Raw genomic sequence first — 22,932 nt, 5'->3', positions numbered from 1 at the left:
CTTAACCTATATTACCCTAAGGACAAACACACACACACACCCATGCCCGAGGGAGGACTCGAACCTCCGCCGGGACCAGCCGCACAGTCCATGACTGCAGCGCCTAAGACCATTCGGCTAATCCCGCGCGGCACAGCAAGACAATGCAACGTTTTACACAGCGCGCAGGAAGAGTTTACCGTACAACCCTGGCCGTCAAACTCACCGAATTTAAACCCAATCGAGAATCTGTGGGACCATCGCCATCGGGCTGTCCGCACTATAGATCTTCAGCCGAGAAACCAAGCGCAGCTGGCCAGTGCACGGCTCGACATCCCAGTCGATACGTTCCAGAACCTCACTGATTCTCTTGCTCGCGTCTCGCAGCCGCCCACGTTGCAAAAATGGTTATTCAGGCTATTGACAGGTGTTCACTTTAATGTGACTGGACAGTGTAGTATATGGAGGTGAAACAGGTGGATGTCCCGTACCTAGATTTTCGAAACGCGTTCGACAGTATTCTACACTGAATGAGATTTTCACTCTGCAGCGGAGTGTGCGCTGATATGAAACTTCCTGACAGATTAAAACTGTGTGCCGCACCGAGACTCGAACTCGGGACCTTTGCTTTTTGCGGGCAAGTGCTCTACCTCTGAGCTACCTAAGCACGACTCACGACCCGTCGTCAGAGGGGTCGTGAGTCGCAGAAGAGCTTCTGTGAAGTTTGGAAGGTAGGAGACGAGTTACTGGCAGAATTGAAGCTGTGGAGACGGGTTCTGAGTCGTGCTTGGGTAGCTCAGAGGTAGAGCACTTGCCCACGAAAGGCAAAGGTCCCGAGTTCGAGTCTCGGTCCGGCACACAGTTTTAATCTATCAGGAAGTTTCAGTATTCTACACTATCCATTAATAAGCAATATACAAGCACACGACTTAAAGTAAACAGCTTCAGTGAATGTGTGGGTGAATTTCTGCATAATGAAGGATGCACAATATCAGAAAACCGTAAACAGACGACTGCAGTGCAAGGGAAGCACGACAACATACTCGCAAACATCACACGTACTACTCCGACAGCGTTTGAAAATTGGAATAAATTGCTGCATATGACAAGTAACTGATGCAGAGGATAATTATTTAAATCGTCATTGATGTCGCATACAATCATATTTCAATGCTAGCACAGAAACTCAGGGGAAAAATGTTCTTCTGCGGGTTGAGGTTTCAAAAGGTGCTAGAATGAATCGAGTTCGAACGAAACAACAAAGTTTCATAAAAGGTAAATGAATTAGATTTCTGTGAAAAGATGAACCATCGAAATTAAGGCGCTCATTGGTTTGTTTAGAGCAGTGGTTCCCAACCTTTCTGAGACGTAACACTTGAGGGCAATTAGATATTAGCTAGTACCCTTCCTCCCCACCATCATCAACATTAACGCCTGACTAGACTTTAGAATGAAAATTCAGAAAATGAAGCTAACTGTCCGCATTGAGGGCGGACACTTGCTACAAGACATGCTTCCTCTGCAGCACTCCTTTGCCTAGCGACAGTTACCCCCATTTAAAATCAACCAATTTAAAATGTGTGCCCATACTTAGGCCTACTGCTTGTAAATCACTTTATTGCTGGACGCTTTACTTATGAACTGATAGAAACTGGAAGACCTTAGGTTACCGATGCTTTGTGTCTAACCACTTTCACTAATAATAATAATAATAATAATAATAATAATAGTAATATAATAATAACACGTTGTAGGGTTTACAGCAGTGTAGTAGCCATCCCTCGTTACTGTTGTGTTGTGCTGTGAATTAGTTCGTTAACTGTTGCGATGTCAATAATGTAGCAGCTTCGCCGGCCACGGTGGTCTCGCGGTTCTAGGCGCGCAGTCCGGAACCGCGCGACTGCTACGGTCGCAGGTTCGAATCCTGCCTCGGGCATGGATGTGTGTAATGTCCTTAGGTTAGTTAGGCTTAAGTAGTTCTAAGTTCTAGGGGACTGATGATCACAGCTGCTAAGTCCCATAGTGCTCAGAGCCATTTTTGTAGCAGCTTCTATTCTATGTGATGCAGATATCCCAGTTTTATTGTCATAGAGGAATGGTACAAAGTGACTGTGTAATGAGTGGACTATGTGAGGGAGATAGTGTTCACACATTCGTTACAAAAGTTTTAATCTCCACCACATTCCGTCACGCGTTAACGCTACTATTTGAAAAAAAAATGCTCTTAACTTACATGATCAGTATTACAGTCTTACGAAACAGTGATAATAGTAATGATCTTTTAAAAATAATTTAGTTTAGTGACGTAAAGACAATTGAATCCATTTGTTTTTACCCCTCAGAAAATTACGTTTCACCTCTCCAGGGGGTAATTATTCACAGTTTGGGAACCAATGGTTTAGACGAAATAGCAATTCCTACGAGGGCGTGCTGAAAAGTAATGCCTTCGATATTTTTATGTGAAAATTCTTAAAACTTTTTTAATGAAACAATAACACTATGTTGAGAAATAAATACACACATCAAAAAAGTTTTGCATCACCCCGGTTCCCAGAACTCCTGAAGATAGACGTTGACTGTGGATATTGTATCACAGATACAGTCGTCCCTTTGACTGTCAGAGACGTCACTAAACCCGTCCAAAGATGTAAACAACCATGCACGAGCAGCGCCTATTAGACGGAGAGGGTCCGACAGCCGATCAGTTCCAGTCATTCCACCACGAAGGAGGTACACGGCTCGTGTTGTCTGTAGTTCAACCATGCCTAGACGGTCAATACCGCGGTTCGATCGCGTCCGCATTGTTACTTTGTGCCAGTAAGGGCTCTTAACAAGGGAAGTATCCAGGCGTCTCGGAGTGAACCAAAGCGGTTTTGTTCGGACATGGAGGAGATACAGAGAGACAGGAACTGTCGATGACATGCCTCGCTCTGGCCAGCCAAGGGTTACTACTGCAGTGGATGACCGCTACCTAAGAACTGTGGCTCGGAGGAACCCTGACAGCAACGCCAACATGTAGAATAATGCTTTTCGTGCAGCCACAGGACGCCGTGTTAAGACTCAAGCTGTGCTCAATAGGCTGCAGGATGCACAACTCCACACCCACCACCCATGGCGGGGTCCATCTTAGCAACCACGACACCATGCAGCGCGATGCTGATGGGCCCAATAACATGCCGAATGGACCGATCAGGATTGGTTCGAATGGCTCTGAGCACTATGGGACTTAACTTCGGAGATCGTCAGTCCCCTAGAACTTAGAACAACTTAAACCTAACTAACCTAAGGACACATCCATGCCCGAGGCAGGATACGAACCTGCGACCGTAGCGGTCGCGCGGTTCCAGACTGAAGCGCCTAGAACCGCTCGGCCACACCGGCCGGTGATCAGCATTAGCATCACGTTCTCTTCACCGATGAGTGTCGCATATACCTTCAACCAGACAATCGTCGGAGACGTTTTTGGAGGCAACCCGGTCAGGCTGAACGCCTTAGACACACTGTCCAGCGAGCGCAGCAAGGTGGAGGTTCCCTGCTTTTTAGGGGTGGCATTATGTGGGTCGACGTACGCCGCTGGTAGTCATGGAAGGCGCTGTAACGTCTGTACGATCCTCCGACCGATAGTGCAACCATATCGGCAGCATATTGGCGAGGCATTCGTCTTCATGGACGACAATTCGCGCCTCCATTGTGCACATCTTGTGAATGACTTCCTTCAGGATTACGACATCGATCGACTAGAGTGGTCAGCATGTTCTCCAGACATGAAATCTATCGAACATGTCTGGGATATATTGAAAAGGCCTGTTTAAGGACGACATGACCCACCAACCACTCTGAGGGATCCACGCCGAATCGCCGTTGAGGAGTGGGGCAATCTGGACCAACAGTGCCTTGATGAACTTGTTGATAGTATGCTCAACGAATACAGACATGCATCAATGCAAGATGACGTGCAATGGTTACTGCACATTAACATCGAACATAGGCGGTGGTCACATTAATGTGAGTGGACCGTGTAGTCCTATGTTGTATCCGTTCTAGAGAGGTGATCAGTATTCTAGGATGGGTTGCGGAAGTGCTTTGTAAACAATCTCCCCTTGTAGACTGATTGCATTTTCTCAGTATCCTACCAATGAACCGAAGTCTACCACTTACTTTACCCACGACTAAACATATTTCATTCATGTTCATATGCACACAACTTGCTGTTATTGTGATGTTTAGTCCGAGGACCTATTTGATGCAGCTCACAATGCTAGTCTATCCTATGCAATCCTTTTCACCACTACATAACTACCGCAGCCCGCTTACTGTATTCATCCCCTTGTCTCCCTCTACAGTTTTTCCTCCTCAGTGCCTTGATGAACTTATGGATAATATGGCCACGACGAATACAGGCATACATCAATGCAAGAGAACGTGCTACTGTGTATTAGAGGTACCGGTGTGTACAGCAATCTGGACCACAACCTCTGAAGGTCTCGCTGTATGGTGGTCCAACATGCAATGTATGGTTTTCATGTGCAATAAAAAGGGCGGAGATGATGTTTATGTTGATCTCTATTCCAATTTTCTGTATAGGTTCCGGAACTCTCTGAACCGAGGTGGTGCAAAACTTTTTTTGATTTGTATATGTAGACATGAAGAATAATGATGTAGAATGTTAATAACGTTTGTTTCACTTAAGAACTTTATGCTGCAATGTGATAGTCAGAGAACTGTTGCCAAACAGAAGTGTCAATCAACGTTTAACTGTTTCTTTATTTTATTTATTTACGCATTTATTTCACTTGCCTTACAACCAGCCAGAGCTACTCAATGAGTAAACATCACAATTTGTATAGTATATGAGCAATATATTAATAATAATTTTAACAATAATGTATATTACTAAATATGAGGAATTTAAGAAATGTCGGCCTTGTTAACATTAAGCAATTTTTTCATAACGTTCTTGTCGGATGCCGGTAGTGACATCTAACAGAAAAGTATACAAAATGGCAACATTAGAGAAGGAATCAATGTAGAGAGGAAGTTGAGTGGTTAGAGGAAGATCGAGAGTGACATTAGCAGATGAGAAAAACATAGAAATTTTATAATGTGAAGAAGATACTGGTTCCTGTTGGACAGAAAGAAAACAGCTGGGATATGCCGAGAGGGAAGCTACGCCGATGATAAAAGATAAATTTTAAATCTCCTCTTGAATGCAGAGAAGTTTTGATAAAACTCATGTAATGGGGTAATTTGCTTCTCAGTCGTGTGGCTGAAATGGAGGAGGAGAGAGATTTAATGTTACGCCAAAGTACAGTCAAGAAGCTGGACGTATCCGATCAGGTATTTCACTTTCGCAATAGTGAAAAGTGTTTGATACGTGAAAAGGAGTGTTGAGGGCAGTAGTGACTAACTAATCGATGAGGAAAACCGAGCGTGTAGAGGTTACACCGCCTATTCGGTCGCATCCAGTCTGACTAAGTATACAATCAAGCAACGGAATGTTGCACACGTACCATTGCTAGGTCGAGTCGTCTAGAGTTTTCACTCCAAATGCCGTGTTGGGCTACATTACAGTAGTAAAGATTTACCATAACTAGGGACAGGACTAATTTTTCTGTGATCTGCATGGCGTTAGTGTATAGACGTACAACGTATAAACTTGCCTCCCATTTCTCTGACGTAAACACGACGCCAGACGGATAAAGTTTCAGTTCGGTTTGTCGGGTAATACGTAGATGACTACGTAACCTGAGACCGAGGGGCAGTTTTTAAAAGTCTGAGAATCATGACTGTGTGGAATGCACTGCTTCTGCAGCAATTTGCACGTGCGTCCGTGGGCCTTAACGAACGACTACCTGGATAACAAAAGGCAGTGCGGGCAGCCACCGAACAACACAGACCCGAGTCGCACACAAAGGCAGACTGCCGCCCCGGGTGCGGCAGTGGACGACTGGACGCGCAGCGAAATGTCTCGGCGCACGCGGATGACCGCGACTCCACAGCTTGACGATATCGCGATGTCTAGCTCGGCAAGCAAGGTAAGACTAGTACTAAAGGTAACACTTGGTACAAGAAACGGTTTAAAGGCAGTAGGCTGCATTTTTGACTCCGGTTTCTCTTCGCTCCGCAACTTACTATACAGTGCATAGCGTAGCACCCTTCGAACCAATGATTTTCTGTCTTATTCCTCGGCGTACGGAGAGAGAAAAAATCAGTTTACGTATCTCACCACGCGGCCCAAACTTTCTTATTATCAGGACTCTTGCGTAGCATATACGATTCAGGTGACTGAACTGTCAGGCAGTCTTCCTGAGACATTGGTTCTTCAAATTTACCAAATGCTCTTTGCTTGAATAACGTTGTCTTTCTCGCAGAGATTCGCATTTAAGTTCCCTTAGCCTCTCTGTTATACTTTGGTGTAGTTGTCTGTATGTTCCATGGATCATAACTGCAACCTCTCTTACGCTGTGCAGTGAAGGAAAGAATCATGATTACGGTTTAGCGTCCCGTCGACAGCGCGTTCATTAGACACGGAACAGAAGCTCGGGTTGTTTCAAGGATGGGGAAAGAAATCTGCCATGCCCTTTTCGAAGGTATCATCCTGGCATTTGTCTGGAGCAATTTACAGAAATCATGGCGAACCTAAATCTGGATGATGGGATGTGGATCTGAACCGTCGTCCTTCCGAATGCGAGCTCAGTGTGCTAACTACCGCACCGTCTCGCTCGGTATGTGCAGTGGATCAGTTTTACAGCTGAATCGGTCTTTTCTAAAATTGTCGTCGCCCCACACAAGCCTACACCTCTTCGAAAAGAGTTCCTAACACTTAATTTTTTTTTATTTGATGTTATTTTGAGAAACGTTTTATCTGCCTTTTTGTATCCTCTCCACTTCGATTATCGTCAGTTATTTTGCTGCTCAAACAGTACATAATTCTACTGTTTAAAGAATTTTTTCACTAAACAGAGGTTGATGGACTGATGAAGGTAATAGTTTTGTTGTGTCAACAATTGAGAGCATCTTAGTGTACTTATAAATTTCAGACGAGATTTGCAGTATTTTATAGTTATGCAAGCAAACAAATTGATCTACTAAAACCTGTCAAATTATCTGAGAAGTCCATAAAATAATCTATATAAAATTGTGTACCTAAACGACTTATGTTATACTATGTTCTTTTCAAATACACTGACGGGAAAAAATCGCAACACCGAAAAATAATTAAAGTAGAGTAATGAAATTTCGGGAATACAATTGTCTAGGTAACATATTTAAGCGATTCACAATGCGAGATCACAGGTTAATGCAAGCATGAAATAAGCCATTACAAATGCGAAATGCTGGTCATTAATAACCAGTGTAACCGCCAGAAAGTTGAATGTTAACATGCAAGCGTGCATACATTACCGTGTACAGGTGCCAGATGTCAGTTTCTGGGGTGGAATTCCAAGCCTGTTGCTCTTGGTCGGTCAATACAGGGACGGTTAGTGCTGTTTGTGAATGACGCTGGAGTTGTCGTCTGATGATGCCCCATATGTGCTCGATTGGAGATGGATGTGCTGATCGAAAAGGCCAAGACAACATATCGGCACTCTATAGAGCATGTTGGCTAACAGCGGTTGTGGTCGAACGTTATCCTGTTGGAAAACACTCCTGGAATGCTGTACATGAATGTCAGCACAACACATCGAATCAGCAGATTGACGTACAAATTTAGTCAGGGAGTGGAGGAAAACGGAGTCTTCGTCGCCTTAAAGGCATTCTTGACTAACATCAATTCACCAAGTCTAATTTCGAAGGTGACTAACACTAACGACAGTTACATCGTGTGTTTGAAGCCAGCCTGATTTGCATCCTCATAATGGCGCCACTTTTATGCAATGGGCACGAAATTTAGATAGACATCATCTCTCAGATAAACATGCCAATCAACTTTCGTTTATGTCACACAACTTCTTCTTGGTGTTACCATTTTCTTTCCGTCAATGTTCATTTATGCAAGCGTAATGCTCAGCAGTGACGCGTAGGTTAATTTTTCCAAAGGTCTAAAATCCCTCCTCACTCTCGTCTTATGATTGGATTTATGTGGATTTTGTCCTGCTTTTAGTACCAACATTTGTGGCAACCATGGCTTAGGCCCTTATATGGTCTGGCATTAAATGACGCAAATTTCTAATAAAATTGAAAACTAGTATCTTCTCATTTTACCAGGTGAAACTTCCATATCTTATTCCGGATTTGTCTTGCAGATTGTGCCTCTCGACTGTTAACTTCCGTAGTCCTGTAACAGTGTCATAGAATTATGCAAAGACTATAAAGCAAAAAGGATTATTCGCACATATATCTGGAACCAAACATAATAACATTTTTTCGTAATATAATTTAACGATGTTAATCTTCTTGTTTTAGAGGGGGAAAAACTCACTAAGACAGCTGTATTTAGCCGTAACTAGTTCGGGAATTAAATAAAGAAATGTGTTTGCATCAAGGCGGACCCATAATCAAATGGTTCAAATGGCTCTGAGCACTATGAGACTTAACATCTGTGGTCATCAGTACCCTAGAACTACTTAAACCTAACTAACCTAAGGACATCACACACCTCCATGCCCGAGGCAGGATTCGAACCTGCGACCGTAGCAGTCGCCGGTTCCGGACTGAGCGCCTAGAACCGCTAGACCACCGCGGCCGGCGGACCCATAATCCCATATTGTTCTGATCAGACAGGGACCATTAAAATAGAGGAGTTAGAACTACAGTGATCTCCGTTCCATGTGACGGTACATCCTCACTAGAGTCGATTTCACACATACGCGTCGTTCCCAGAAATTTGTGTAATTAATAAAGCCTCTCTGTTTCTTGGCCGAAGAAGGTCGTAATAGATCGTTTGCATTATGGAGAATGCAACGTTAGCCGGAGCCAACACCGATCAATAATTACCGCACGTAGAATGGAAAGGTCATGTAAAGTTACGAAGAAGAGAGGATGATAAAATATGCCAGTTTCGGTGTCTATAAGCTGAAGTCGGTTTCATAGCTTCCGGTCTTCCACTAGGACTTGCAGTTTTATTCTATTTGTAACCAATAGACACACGATGCACGAAATCCGCATCTCACTCTCTACCAATCAGGCGTGGGGAAACGTTCATGTAGGTCGCCCCTCCGCGGCTACTGGAAGCAACCAATCGCTTTCCTGCCCGCGTGCAGCGAAGATGGAGAATCTCTCGCTTACGTTGGCAACACTGGGACATGAATGGCGCGAAAGCTGTATGACTAATACAATGAAGGTCGTTCGTTCTTCGAGGCCGCGACCTTCCTGAGCGGGCGTTCCAGCTTCGTTTTGAATGATCTACAGCGCAACAAGTATCACAAAGAACTGTATACAGACCCAGTACGGACATTTAAAAGATCGGGAGGTATTATCTGGGCTGTAAGATTGTTCTGCAGTCAAACGCAATGGCAATGAGGGGCCCATGAGCATATATATTTCGACGGTTCATACAATAAAGAAGTTACGATTATTATTTATCTTAATTTACTTATTGCCTTTCGAGAAACATGGTACAAAACACGAAAGATACTGATTGTGGTCCGTAGGATTAATCTGCAGTATTCTCAAGCTCAAGCCTTATATGAAAAGTTTCGTGACCTGTAGCCTGCTTCTCAGTCAGGTACCTGCTCGATTGGCCTCACGAGGCTAAGTTCACACTGGTCCATTGCTCCCACCAAGCAAAAATCCTAGAATTAGCGGGTCCTTCGCAGCTGTCGTTACTGATATCTCTTCTAGCGTTTCTAAAAATAGTGCCATCAAGTCTAAGAACTCCTACAACCTAATTTTATGACCGTAGGTACACGAGAAGAGTGTTTTCTTCTCCAGTTTGTGATGGCGAACGAACCAGTGTTGCTATATACTTAAATATTGTTATCTTAGAATGTCGTCCCATTGATTCGTAGTCGATATGTTATTCACAGTTATACATACAAATGCCTAATGCGTAACTGTTATTGACTGTACCACCACGTTGACAGTATAATAAAAAGTGTCTAAACGAAGGGGTATCACCATCAGTTCAAATGTTTCGATGTTTCTTAAGGTGTGTTAATATTGCTGTCACGACAATTTTAGACATAGTATCAACTGAAGAGACGGAGATGGCACAGAACTATTGTTTGTACAGGCACGTTATCGAAAATGTGTTGGCGCTATACACCAGTATGTAAATATTATTTTTTAAATTCCCTCTGGTACTATCCATTGGAAGATATATCTTCAAAGACCCCAGAATTTACAAAGCACCAAATCAGTCATCAGTTCTACGTTAGCAGCTATAACCGTTGTGCAGAACTGCTTCTTCACTGTTAGACACAGAAGCCCTTTCTCAGAAATACCTGACACCCCAAACTGGACGCTGGATGCGTGTGAAACGCCCGTCTGGACTGATGGTTCTTGGCACACCACCCGAAGCAAAGCATCCTGCTGCCTATAGGGCATCAATCTGCCTTATGGTGGACGTGTTTCTAAACATTTTTCCTAAAGGAAAATTTAACTATTACTTCTATACTCATAAATTACGAAGCTTTTCCTTTTTTGCTAATAGTGAAGAAATATTGTTTTGTAATTTTTAAATATAAGGGGCAGGCAACTGGAAAAGAGGCAGGTGGAAAAAAGAAAGTAAACTGTTAATTATTTCAGAAGTAACCGTTATAACTGTTAATACATTTATGCCACAGTGAGACGAGACAATTAATACCTACATGGAAAACGTTTGCGGTTGGCTATGGAACCGTGATTGTAACCAGGCGCACATCTCTTCGTCCAAAGGAAATCGACGCCCATGAATGTCTTACTTCAGGGCTCCAAAAATATGAAAATCGCCTGGGGAGAGACTGACTCTGTTTGGACGATGTGAAAGGGCTTCCCAGCGAAACGTCTGCAGCATACTCGAAACAAAATGGTTCAAATGGCTCTGAGCACTATGGGACCTAACATCTGAGGTCATCAGTCCCCTAGAACTTAGAACTACTTAAACCTAACTAACCTAAGGACATCACACACATCCATGCCCGAGGTAGGATTCGAACCTGCGACCGTACCGATCGCGTGGTTCCAGACTGAAGCGCCTAGAACCGCTCGGCCACCTCGGCCGGCTACTCGAAACAAATTTGGCATCGAGTGGGACCAATTAACGACTGCGTTGTTTTACAAACACCGCTCAAACTACGGCCACATTCTCTCGTAAGACGATGAACTGATTACAGTACACCGCGCAGACGCTAAATGGCAGTTGTGAACTCTGTATATAGTGAAAGGATAGTGCTTGCTTGTTGTTAAGTAGAGAGAACTATGGAAAAGATGAAAGGCGACTATCATGGGCAAATATGGACCGTATCATTTTTGTGGAACGGAAGAGGCAAAACAACGGATATTCATCAAGTTTTACTGTGGTGTGCGGTCAAGGAGTTCCTAAACAAAACGTTATAACTGGATAGCTGGGTTCGTTACTGGAAAGGGCACACTAGAATGTGAGTACTGTTTGTCCGTCAACATCGCAGTCTCCAGGGAATATTGAGATTGTCTCTGTGTGTACATCTTTTTAGCGGTAGTTGCGGGACTCGGTTGTTCGATAGAAGATGTCAAATTAAACACCTTTCAGCCGTAAAACTTCCAACTTTATTTTATTTGGCAACCAGTTTCAGCGTTTTACTTCGCCATCTTCGGGTCCTAACCGACGTGTAGGAAGCATCTGCCTCGGTTGTGATCAAAACAGGGGCCAGCAAGGAAGAATCTGCTTCGGTTGTGATCAAAACAGGGGCCAGCAATACTGGCCAGAATAACAGTTCGTATTCCGAGATTGACACCTGTCGCATAACGTGTTCGACAATTATTCTCGAAGGAAGAAAGATTAGGGTTTATCCTCTCATCGGCAGCGCGCTCCTTAGATACGAAACACAAGCTCATGTTGAAGACTGATGCAGAGAGAAGTCGTCCTAGATCTTTCGAATACCGGGATCCTCCTCGATCAACTTCAGAATACCACAGAAAAGCTAAATCTGCGTGCTCGGGTGGAATTTGAACACCGCTCTTCCCGAATACGAGTCCAGTGTTTGGCTGCTGCGCCATCTCGTTCAGCAGTCGTTCTGGAATGCAGGAGCTTTCGGGATCCGCTGGTGAGAAGAATGAACTAGTACTCTGTTCCCGACTTTTATTATTCAGTCGGCGGAAGAATGCCCACACTAGCAATGAATAATTTAAATGGCGAGACTCGGGAGAAAGCGTACATGCTACTGGCGCAGTTTCAAGGGCAGATTCTCGTCGGGGTTGCCGAAAACAGGCCAGAGGTGTTTTCGCACTACTTGGCTAGATTTGGTGAGTGTAAATTTGTGGTTGGAAAGACGGTGATGCCGCAAACTATTATTTCGAGAGACTTCTTACTCTTTATCGTAGAATAGGTTTCTACTCTGAAGCAAACAACCTGTAATTCTCGTATAATACTTAGGTAGGATTTATTCCTGATGTAAATCGAATCTTCGTAAGTCGATAAAGGCCCACCTAGTTAGAGCCTCGAGACACCCTGAACTAGTGTTCCTCTTTCCTCGGGGTAGGGTGCCGAGTGTGTATCTGTGTCTGGCTACTAAGAATTCTTATGTTTAGTTTGTATGTAGACGACGGTGGTACAGAGAGGATGAAACCTGTTGGCAGCACATGTAGGGCCAGTTCGATAAAAAAAAATCTAAGTCTAGTGATCGTGGAAACCGGCAGTTTTTCTTTTAAAATAAGTACTACAAGGACACTAACACATTTCTGAATCCTCTTCGAGTGATAAATATTACAAGAAAAAACAATTCATTTCCTTTAAGATAATTCCTGAGATCTTCAAAGGTTTTACAGAAAGTAGAAAGAACTAGACCCACTGCCGGCCGGTGTGGCCGTGCGGTTCTAGGCGCTACAGTCTGGAACCGCGCGACCGCTACGGTCGCAGATTCGCATCCTGCCACGGGCATGGATGTGTGTGATGTCCTTATATTAGTTAGGTTTAAGTAGTTCTAAGTCCTAGGGAACTGATGACCTCCGAAGTTAAGTCCCATAGTGCTCAGAGCCATTTGAACAGTGTTAACTCCAAAACAAATGTGCTATCTGTTACAGTGAGGGGAAAGAATAAAAAAGTTTTCTATGACAACATTGATTTCAATAATTTTACGTTTAAGTTCTAAAATTTACAAATTATTTTACGTTCCACCACATAAAGTGGGACAGAAATACATCCAAAAATCTCGTTATTACTGACGTGTTAAACGGAAGACATTGCTTGTCTGCGTAAGGTGCATGGTACATATGAAGAAAACTCGCCACTTAGGAGTTAAATTTTAGAAAATTCATCGTAAAAGTAATTGAAGATTGATAAACATGCTCAGAATTTTTATTTATTCAACTGAAAAGTAAAACAAAAATTTGTATGGGATACGAAAGAGACGTATTCTATTAACACAGTCATGTATATTTCCTACAGTTGCAGAGTACGTGTACCTATAATTTTTCCCTTGGATAAAAACACTATATTGACTTTTTTCTAGCAGTTAACTTAGCAAAATCTTTCAGGATAGAATCTGAATCTATTGACTTCTAGATTTTGGTTACAACAACTAAAGTTGACAGTCTACACAGTCGTTCTTTGAAACTATTGACCTATGGTATGATTGTGAACTCAGTGGCGGTTCGTTACCACAAATTCGCATTTATCTCGTGAATGGCTGTTTGCGGACGCATTTTTAGGGGAACGTTTTTGCTTCTGTTGTCGTATACTTTCACCTGGGTCCCTTTTCACGACTAATTATCACACCCTCTGCATACACATTTTGCGGTAGCGCTCCCCTCTCAGCTTGCCTACACCTCTGCCTCACAGTCCGCTAAATGCAGGTACCGCTATGGAACTTCCACAAACGGGATCGGGCCAAGTAGTAAAAAACGCGTGATATTGACATACTATATTGTAAGACCTTCTTTCGTCCACAAAATCACAACAGATAAATTACCAATCAACAGAACAGCCCAGAATATACAGTGTATTCAACTCATCCCTTTCAATTTAGTTTTATGCAACCTGTAGTTGATGTACTACTAACAACAATACATCTTCACAGACCAAGGTGATACAATGTGACAGGTAGGTTTAAGTGCAAGATGAGAAGAGAAACTATTAAAATCCATCTTAATTCAACACTGAAAACAGGAGGAACTCATAAAACTGTCACAAATGCAAACAATACACACATTAAAACAGGAACTGCACACAATGACTAGGAAAATGTGCCATTATTAACCATGATCTGTTCGCTTCAACCCAGATATCGCAATACGGGTAAATCAGCTTAATTTCGCCCATCATATTAGATGTTTTGGGAGAGCCTGCAACTGTGTCATTAATGATTTAAATAATGAAACTGCACCAGTTACTTATTTTTTGGTGCTTAGCACAACGCGTTTCAAGAATTTATTCTCATTTTCAAGTGCATTTTTGCATTTGTTTACATGAATTTGTTTGGTGATATTTGGACTGTGACTTTTTGCCTCTCTTGCGTCTTTTCGAAGTTAGAAGGTATTGCACCTCGTCAATTTTACAGCATATCACACACACGCAAATCATCACTTACACTGTTTCTTTGCCAAACATGTACTGATGTTTTGTAAAGGAACAGTGTAAGTGATGATCTGCGTGTGTGTGATATTCTGTATATGGAGGACACACAATATCTTCTATCTTCGAAAGGATGCGAGAGAGTCACACGTGCAAACATCGCCAAACATATTCATGTAAATAAATGCACAAATGCGCATGAAAATGAGAATAAACTTTCGAAACGTGTTGTGCTAAGCAGCAAAAAATAAGTAACTGGTGCAGTTTTCGTTATTTAAATCATACAGGTAACTCATTTGGCAAGAGCACGGTCGAAGATACTTAAGTAGGTAGAATTTGAAAGTAAGAAGGTACTGTCTTTCTTGTTTTGTTTTCATATTATCTCACATCATAGTGGATACGGCAACGTTGCATGCTCGTTTCCGAAGACAGCTTTGCTCATCGGACATTTAAAACCGCAGTTTTTATGGTGTCGTTGATTATGAAGCTGAACTGGATTAGGCCAAGAGTATTACGACCAGTGGATGATAAACGTAAAACAGTACATGAAGTTCCATTCGCTTCGTCATTAAGTGGAGGATCTGCTGTTAATGATGACCTCCGTGTTCTACATGAGGCTGCGTACGGAGCTGTAAGGGCAATCTCTGGCACGATGCCACGCGTAACAGATAGTCAGGCCTCGGCGATGAGTCGTCGAAAGAGATCTGTTACCGCTGACGAATGTGCATACAACATTTTGTTTTAAACGATCCCACAGGATAAAACTCACTTTTTAAGACCGAGAGCTCTAGTGGACCAGGGGATAGTTCTTCTCTTTCTTGTTTACCAGGATACACGGCCTAGACATGATTCCGATTGACCTCCGCCCATTGTGTCAGAGCAGGGACATCTTATAACACACATCCTGTAGCGGTCCAGCATAGGCTCAAATGTCCACGAGGGTATGATGCAGCGTTGTCTTAGCACAGACGATTGTACTCAGATGACGGTGGTCACGGACAATGAGTCCGCGCTGAGAGAGCATGCCTCACAGTAATTACTCTGTTCAGTCTCGTCAGTGAGGATGGTTTTGTGTTACAAATACAGGAGTTGGAGATAACGTCGGTTTGGACGCTAACAGACTCCTGCGCCGTGGTTAGCGGTCATATACACTACTGGCCATTAAAATTGCTACACCAAGAAGAAATGCAGATGATAAACGGGTATTCATTGGACAAATATATTATACTAGAACTGACATGTGATTACATTTTCACGCAATTTGGGTGCATAGATCCTGAGAAATCAGTACCCAGAACAACCACCTCTCGTCGTAATAACGGCCTTGATACGCCTGGGCGTTGAGTCAAACAGAGCTTGGATAGCTTGTACAGGTACAGCTGCCCGTGCAGCTTCAACACGATACCACAGTTCATCAAGAGTAGTGACTGGCGTATTGTGACGAGCCAGATGCTCGGCCACCATTGACCAGACGTTTTCAATTGGTGAGAGATCTGGAGAATGTGCTGGCCAGGGCAGCAGTCGAACATTTTCTGTATCCAGAAAGGCCCGTACAGGACCTGCAACATGCGGTCGTGCATTATCCTGCTGAAATGTAGGATTTCGCAGGGATCAAATGAAGGGTAGAGCCACGGGTCGTAACACATCTAAAATGTAACGTCCACTGTTCAACGTGCCGTCAGTGTGAAAAAGAGGTGACCGCGACGTGTTACCAAAGGCACCCCATACCATCACGCCGGGTGATACGCCAGTATGGCGATGACGAATACACGCTTCCAGTGTGCGTTCACCGCGATGTCGCCAAACACGGATGCGACCATCATGATGCTGTAAACATAACCTGGATTCATCCGAAAAAATGACGTTTTGCCATTCGTGCACCCAGGTTCGTCGTTGAGTTCAAATGGCTCTGAGCACTATGGGACTTAACAGCTGCGGTCATCAGTCCCCTAGAACTTAGAACTACTTAAACGTAACTAACCTAAGGACATCACACACATCCATGCCCGAGGCAGGATTCGAACCTGCGACCGTAGCAGCCGCGCGGTTCCGGACTGAGCGCCTAGAACCGCTAGACCACCGCGGCCGGCCAGTACACCATCGCAGGAGCTCCTGTCTGTGATGCAGCGTCAAGGGTAACCGCAGCCATGGTCTCCGAGCTGATAGTCCATGCTGCTGCAAACGTCGTCGAACTGTTCGTGCAGATGGTTGTTGTCTTGCAAACGTCCCCTTCTGTTGACTCAGGGATCGAGACGTGGTTACAGACATGCGGATAAGATGCCTGTCATCTCGACAGCTAGTGATACCAGGCCGTTGGGGTCCAGCAAGGCGTTCCGTATTACCCTCCTGAACCCACCGATTCCATATTCTGCTAACGGTCATTGGATCTCGACCAACGCGAGCAGCAATGTCGCGATACGATAAACCGCAATCGCGATTGGCTACAATCCGACCTTTATCAAAGTATGAAACGTGATAGTACGCATTTCTTGTCCTTACACGAGGCATCACAACAACGTTTCACCAGGCAACGCAGGTCAACTGCTGTTTGTGTATGAGAAATCGGTTGGAAACTTTCCTCATGTCAGCACGTTGTAGGTGTCGCCAACGGCGCCAACCTTGTGTGAATGCTCTGACAAGCTAATCATTTGCATATCACAGCATCTTCTTCCTGTCAGTTAAATTTCGTGTCTGTAGCAAGTCATCTTCGTGGTGTAGCCATTTTAATGGCCAGTAGTGTAATAGACCCCTAAAGAAACAAGTGCTCTCTCTCTCTCTGTGTGTGTGTGTGTGTGTGTGTGTGTGTGTGTGTGTGTGTGTGTGTTGTTCTGCTTCTCTTGCCCTGCAGCCATCTTTTTTTTTATTATTTTAAAGTATTGTGTCTCCTCTCCTCTCCAGAGGTTGTGCAGAGTTTCAGGGAGAGCATAAGGGAACAATTGACAGGAATGGGGGAAAGAAATACAGTAGAAGAAGAATGGGTAGCTTTGAGAGATGAAGTAGTGAAGGCAGCAGTGAACCTAGTAGGTAAAAAGACGAGGGCTAGTAGAAATCCTTGGGTAACAGAAGAAATACTGAATTTAATTGATGAAAGGAGAAAATATAAAAATGCAGTAAATGAAACAGGCAAAAAGGAATACAAACGTCTCAAAAATGAGATCGACAGGAAGTGCAAAATGGCTAAGCAGGGATGGCTAGAGAACAAATGTAAGGATGTAGAGGTTTATCTCACTGGGGGTAAGATAGATACTGCGTAAAGGAAAATTAAAGAGACCTTTGGAGAAAAGAAAACGACTTGTATGAATATCAAGAGCTCAGATGGAAACCCAGTTCTAAGCAAAGAAGGGGAAGCAGAAAGGTGGAGGGAGTATACAGGGGCCTATACAAGGGCAATGTACTTGAGGACAATATTATGGAAATGGAAGAGGATGTAGATGAAGATGACATGGGAGATATGATACTGCGTGAAGAGTTTGACAGAGCACTGAAAGACCTAAGTCGAAACAAGGCCCCGGGAGTAGACAACATTCCATTAGAACTACTGACTGACTTGGGAGAGCCAGTCCTGACAAAACTCTACCATCTGGTGAGCAAGATGTATGAAACAGGCGAAATACCCTCAGACTTCAAGAAGAATATAATAATTCCGATCCCAAAGAAAGCAGGTGCTGACAGATGTGAAAATTACCGAACAATCAGTTTAATAAGTCACGGATGCAAAATACTAACGCGTATTCTCTACAGACGAATGGAAAAACTGGTAGATGCTGACCTCGGGGAAGATAAGTTTGGATTCCGTAGAAATGTGGGAACACGTGAGGCAATACTGACCCTACGACTTATCTTAGAAGCTAGATTAAGGAAAGGCAAACCTGCGTTTCTAGCATTTGTAGACTTAGAGAAAGCTTTTGACATTGTTGACTGGAATACTCTCTTTCAAATTCTGAAGGTGGCAGGGGTAAAATACAGGGAGCGAAAGGCTATTTACAATTTGTACAGAAACCAGATGGCGGTTATAAGAGTCGAGGGACATGAAAGGGAAGCAGTGGTTGGGAAGGGAGTGAGACAGGGTTGTAGCCTATCCCCAATGTTATTCAATCTGTATATTGAGCAAGCAGTACAAGAAACAAAAGAAAAATTCGGAGTAGGTATTAAAATCCATGGGGAATAAATAAAAACTTTGAGGTTCGCCGATGACATTGTAATTCTGTCAGAGACAGCAAAGGACTTGGAAGAGCAGTTGAACGGAATGGACAGTGTCATGAAAGGAGGGTATAAGATGAACATCAGCAAAAGCAAAACGAGGATAATGGAATGTAGTCAAATTAAGTCGGGTGCTGCTGAGGGAATTAGATTAGGAAATGAGACACTTAAAGTAGTAAAGGAGTTTTGCTATTTGGGGAGCAAAATAACTGATGATGGTCGAAATAGAGAGGATATAAAATGTAGACTGACAATGGCAAGGAAAACGTTTCTGAAGAAGAGAAATTTGTTAACATCGAGTATTGATTTAAGTGTCAGGAAGTCGTTTCTGAAAGTATTTGTATGGAGCGTAGCCATGTATGGAAGTGAAACATTGACGATAACTAGTTTGGACAAGAAGAGAATAGAAGCTTTCGAAATGTGGTGCTACAGAAGAATGCTGAAGATTAGATGGGTAGATCATATAACTAATGAGGAGGTATTGAACAGGATTGGGGAGAAGAGAAGTTTGTGGCACAACTTAACTAGAAGAAGGGATCGGTTGGTAGGACATGTTCTGAGGCATCAAGGGATCACCAGTTTAGTATTGGAGGGCAGCGTGGAGGGTAAAAATCGTAGAGGGAGACCAAGAGATGAATACACTAAACAGATTCAGAAGGACGTAGGTTGCAGTAGGTACTGGGAGATGAAGAAGCTTGCACAGGATAGAGTAGCATGGAGAGCTTCATCAAACCAGTCTCAGGACTGAAGACCACAACAACAACAACAGTTTTTAACGGTTTCAAGTTGCAACTACAAATTCCAGAACCATTTCAGAGTTATTTTTCTGTCATTGTTGCTGATCCACCTTTCTTGTCAGATGAACGCTTATCCAGAATTTGTGAGACAGTTAAATTTTCGGCAAGTAAGGGAATAATTATTTTTAGTGGCGCAGTGATGGAAAATTTGGCTTCAAGACTGCTGGATGTGAGAACAAGCTCCTTTCAACCAAAACATAAAAACAAGTTGGCAAATTAATTTGCTGTTGTACAAGCTATAGGGACAGAGAAGTTCCAAAATCCTTTTCTTTGATATTGTACAATAAAAATATTTTTTTGTAAAAAATGGAAAATGATCTTAACATCACAATCATAACTGAGGAGCTACTTGAATCAAAAGTAGCGGCTCCAAGTTCGGGAAAACCTACTACGGTTATCGACCTGTATCACTGTACCTGTTTTTTTTTTCAGAATTAGTTGAAAGGATACTGTATGAACGACTCTCTCATTTCCTTAACAAAAATCAAAAGTTGGTTAATGGACAGTACTGTTTCAGGAAAAATAGCTCACCTGCCAAAACCATCTATAACTTTTTAAAACTGATTAGTAATTCCACAGGTAATAATGAATTAAACTGGCCAGTTTTTGGAACTATCTAAGGCATCTGATATGAAAGATCACAATTTATTGCTCAGGAATCAAATTTCTGTGGGGGGTAGCATATGATTGGTTCAAATCCCATCTTTCTAACGAGTATCGCAGGATAGAGGTACAACATATAGATAGAGCTTACCAACAAACGAGAGAGTCATGTAAGGGCTACAACAGGGCTCCGTACAGGGACCATTGCTGATATTAATATTTATAACTGACATACCAAGCCATCTATGAGCAGCAAATACAATATTGCTTGCTGACGATACAGTCTGTTTGTTAAAGCTATGAATGAAACTTGACCTACACGAGAGAGTCACAGCAGCTACAGAAGAAGCAAGTTTTTGGTTTAGGGACAACAAATTAATTGCGAATGACATAAAAAGAAAGAAACAGTTTGGATGAACTTGAGCAATATAACAAACAAACTGGAAACCAACCTAACAACAGAACTTTTTACAGTGTAAGATGGAACAAGCCCCTCATACTAAATTTTAGTTTTACGCCTAGATGCACATTTAAGGTAGCGGAAACCTACAGAATTGTTAAACAAAAAAGTAAGTCACTACTGTTATGTTCTTTCAATGCTTAAAAATTTCTGTAGTGTTGGTGTAGTGTTAAGTTCCTAATTGCAAGCATGCAGGTTTTGGGGAGAATACCTGCCTGGCTAAACACTAATTTATGTTCCAAAAGAGAGCTATTAATGTAATCAAAGGAATGACAAATAATTTTCAAGCGACTAATAATGACCCTACCGTGTATTTATATTCATGATACTCACTGTGTTCTGAAGGAACACCAGGAACTTGCAGCGTTAAGAATGCTGGAATCATCAGCATGCCTAGTAGAAAAGCTTATTTCCTTCATTATAGTAAAATGAAGTGCTCGTGTGCTAAAATAAACTGTATTCACACAGATGTAATAAAACCTCTTTTATTACTCTAATTTAGAATATTCTGGCCTTTGTGAGTATTCTGCATAAGAATATTTTAGTAGCCAATGTGTAGTTGGAAAACTTTTATATCTACTATTATCTACGTAATACCACGTGTGAGAAATCCTATGTCATTGTACACGACGAGATACAAGAATGCTAAATAAGTTGATGGAATGTCGGCAGTACCGTACTAATTATGTTTCATACTTGATGAGTAATCGTTATTCACTGTTAAATCAACTTTTTTAAGTTTTGAAAATATCTGTAACCAGTGTTCTAGTTTAGCTACTGCCGAAAAGAAGTAAACAACCTTTCGCGGCACCACTCTTTTTCTTCTTTTGCCGCCCGCAAGCGGTGCCTGTCACACCGAGAAGGTGGTGGGGGAACCGTGTGTGAGCCTCAGCCATCGTTAATTTATCTTCTTTTCGACAAGCTTTGAGTGAATGTTTCCGATCTTATTCTGAAAATCAACCAACTTTCACCGCACCACTGTCGCCCTGAAAAAGGGATACGAAGAAGTGGCGGATGACAGGTGCCCGTGTACTATTGCCATTTTCATTTATTGTGTTGGCTGCACCCACGCGTATTTGATACAGAAGCGTCGCGTAGGATCTGTTTGCATGCGGGAGGCAACAGGGGCGCTGATTTGCTGTGAACGAAGGTAATGGCTGTATAATTATGCGGTAACTGTTGGGTAACACTAATACAGGCGAACATAAACAGTGCTTGTCTGTTTACAAACAGAAAGTGCACGGAGTGTGTAGAGCAGCATGGCTTCCAATGGTAACAGGTTGGCGTACAACCTTCCATTATGTCAATTGCTACGCATCCACTGAGTCTTTTCTGTCAGTATACAGACAAGATACTAATGTAAACAACTATCAACAATGACAAAAGTGCTTGAAACCTACAGGAAATATTAAGTAATCTGACCTTTCAAATAGTTTATGATGTTTTCCGAAATAAGGCCTGTTGGCTGTCACCAAAATAACCAACATTAAAGTAACGCAGTTTAAAAGGCAGTAAAAAGTAGACGGCGATACCCAGAACTGTTATTAATGACACTATATTTATTATTTAATGTCATGCTACAGTAAAGGCGGTTATCAATGGAGAAGAGGTAGAGCATACATCGCTAACCGTGGGTTAAACATGCGACCTGTGAATCTTCTTTGGAAAGCAAATCACAGAATACACATTGTCACTGTCACACTCGTAAGAAAATCGAGTCACTTACACAAATTATTATAAAACATTTAACGATCTGAATTAAAAACAAATGTCCAAGAGCAATGTTTTTGTTTGCATATTTTACTCAGTAGAAATCCTTTCCCACACTCAAGAAATTAATAGGTGTGTACCTCCGGAAACAACATATTTGCAAATAAAGTAACTACCCTAATAGTTTTCCGGCTCACTTCCGGTGCTTTATTTGACTGTTACAGTTGTCTACAGTGGCAACTATCCACAGCATAGGAATAGCTATTATATGGAGCAACCACTGTATTCTAGATTCGAGATAATTAAATGTTAACTCACTTGAAACATCAGCAAATGGAAAGATATAAATTGCTGCATCCCATAACCTCTAATATTTTCGTCAATATCATTACTGTCTCAGGGGCAATTAAAGATGTAGAGTGTGTGACTTTCGAAGCACTTTAAATATAGCTCAGAATTATGCTAATAGAGGTAAAATAGTCTCGTCCATTTCTGTTGAATTAATGTTTTAGTCATAATTTTTACAATCATTTACTACACTTTTTTTTAGTAAT

At 42.4% G+C, this 22,932-nt stretch overlaps 1 protein-coding gene across 1 annotated transcript in view; it reads left to right on the top strand.

Moving 5' to 3' along the window:
- LOC126457977 (uncharacterized) overlaps window positions 1–22,932 on the top strand; it is a 104,030-nt gene that overhangs the window by 66,432 nt on the left and 14,666 nt on the right. The gene's annotated exons all lie outside the window — the stretch shown is intronic.

The sequence above is a fragment of the Schistocerca serialis genome, chromosome 2, assembly GCF_023864345.2.
Source record: "Schistocerca serialis cubense isolate TAMUIC-IGC-003099 chromosome 2, iqSchSeri2.2, whole genome shotgun sequence".
NCBI lineage: Eukaryota > Metazoa > Arthropoda > Insecta > Orthoptera > Acrididae > Schistocerca > Schistocerca serialis.
This window is presented reverse-complemented; position numbering and strand designations above follow the sequence as displayed.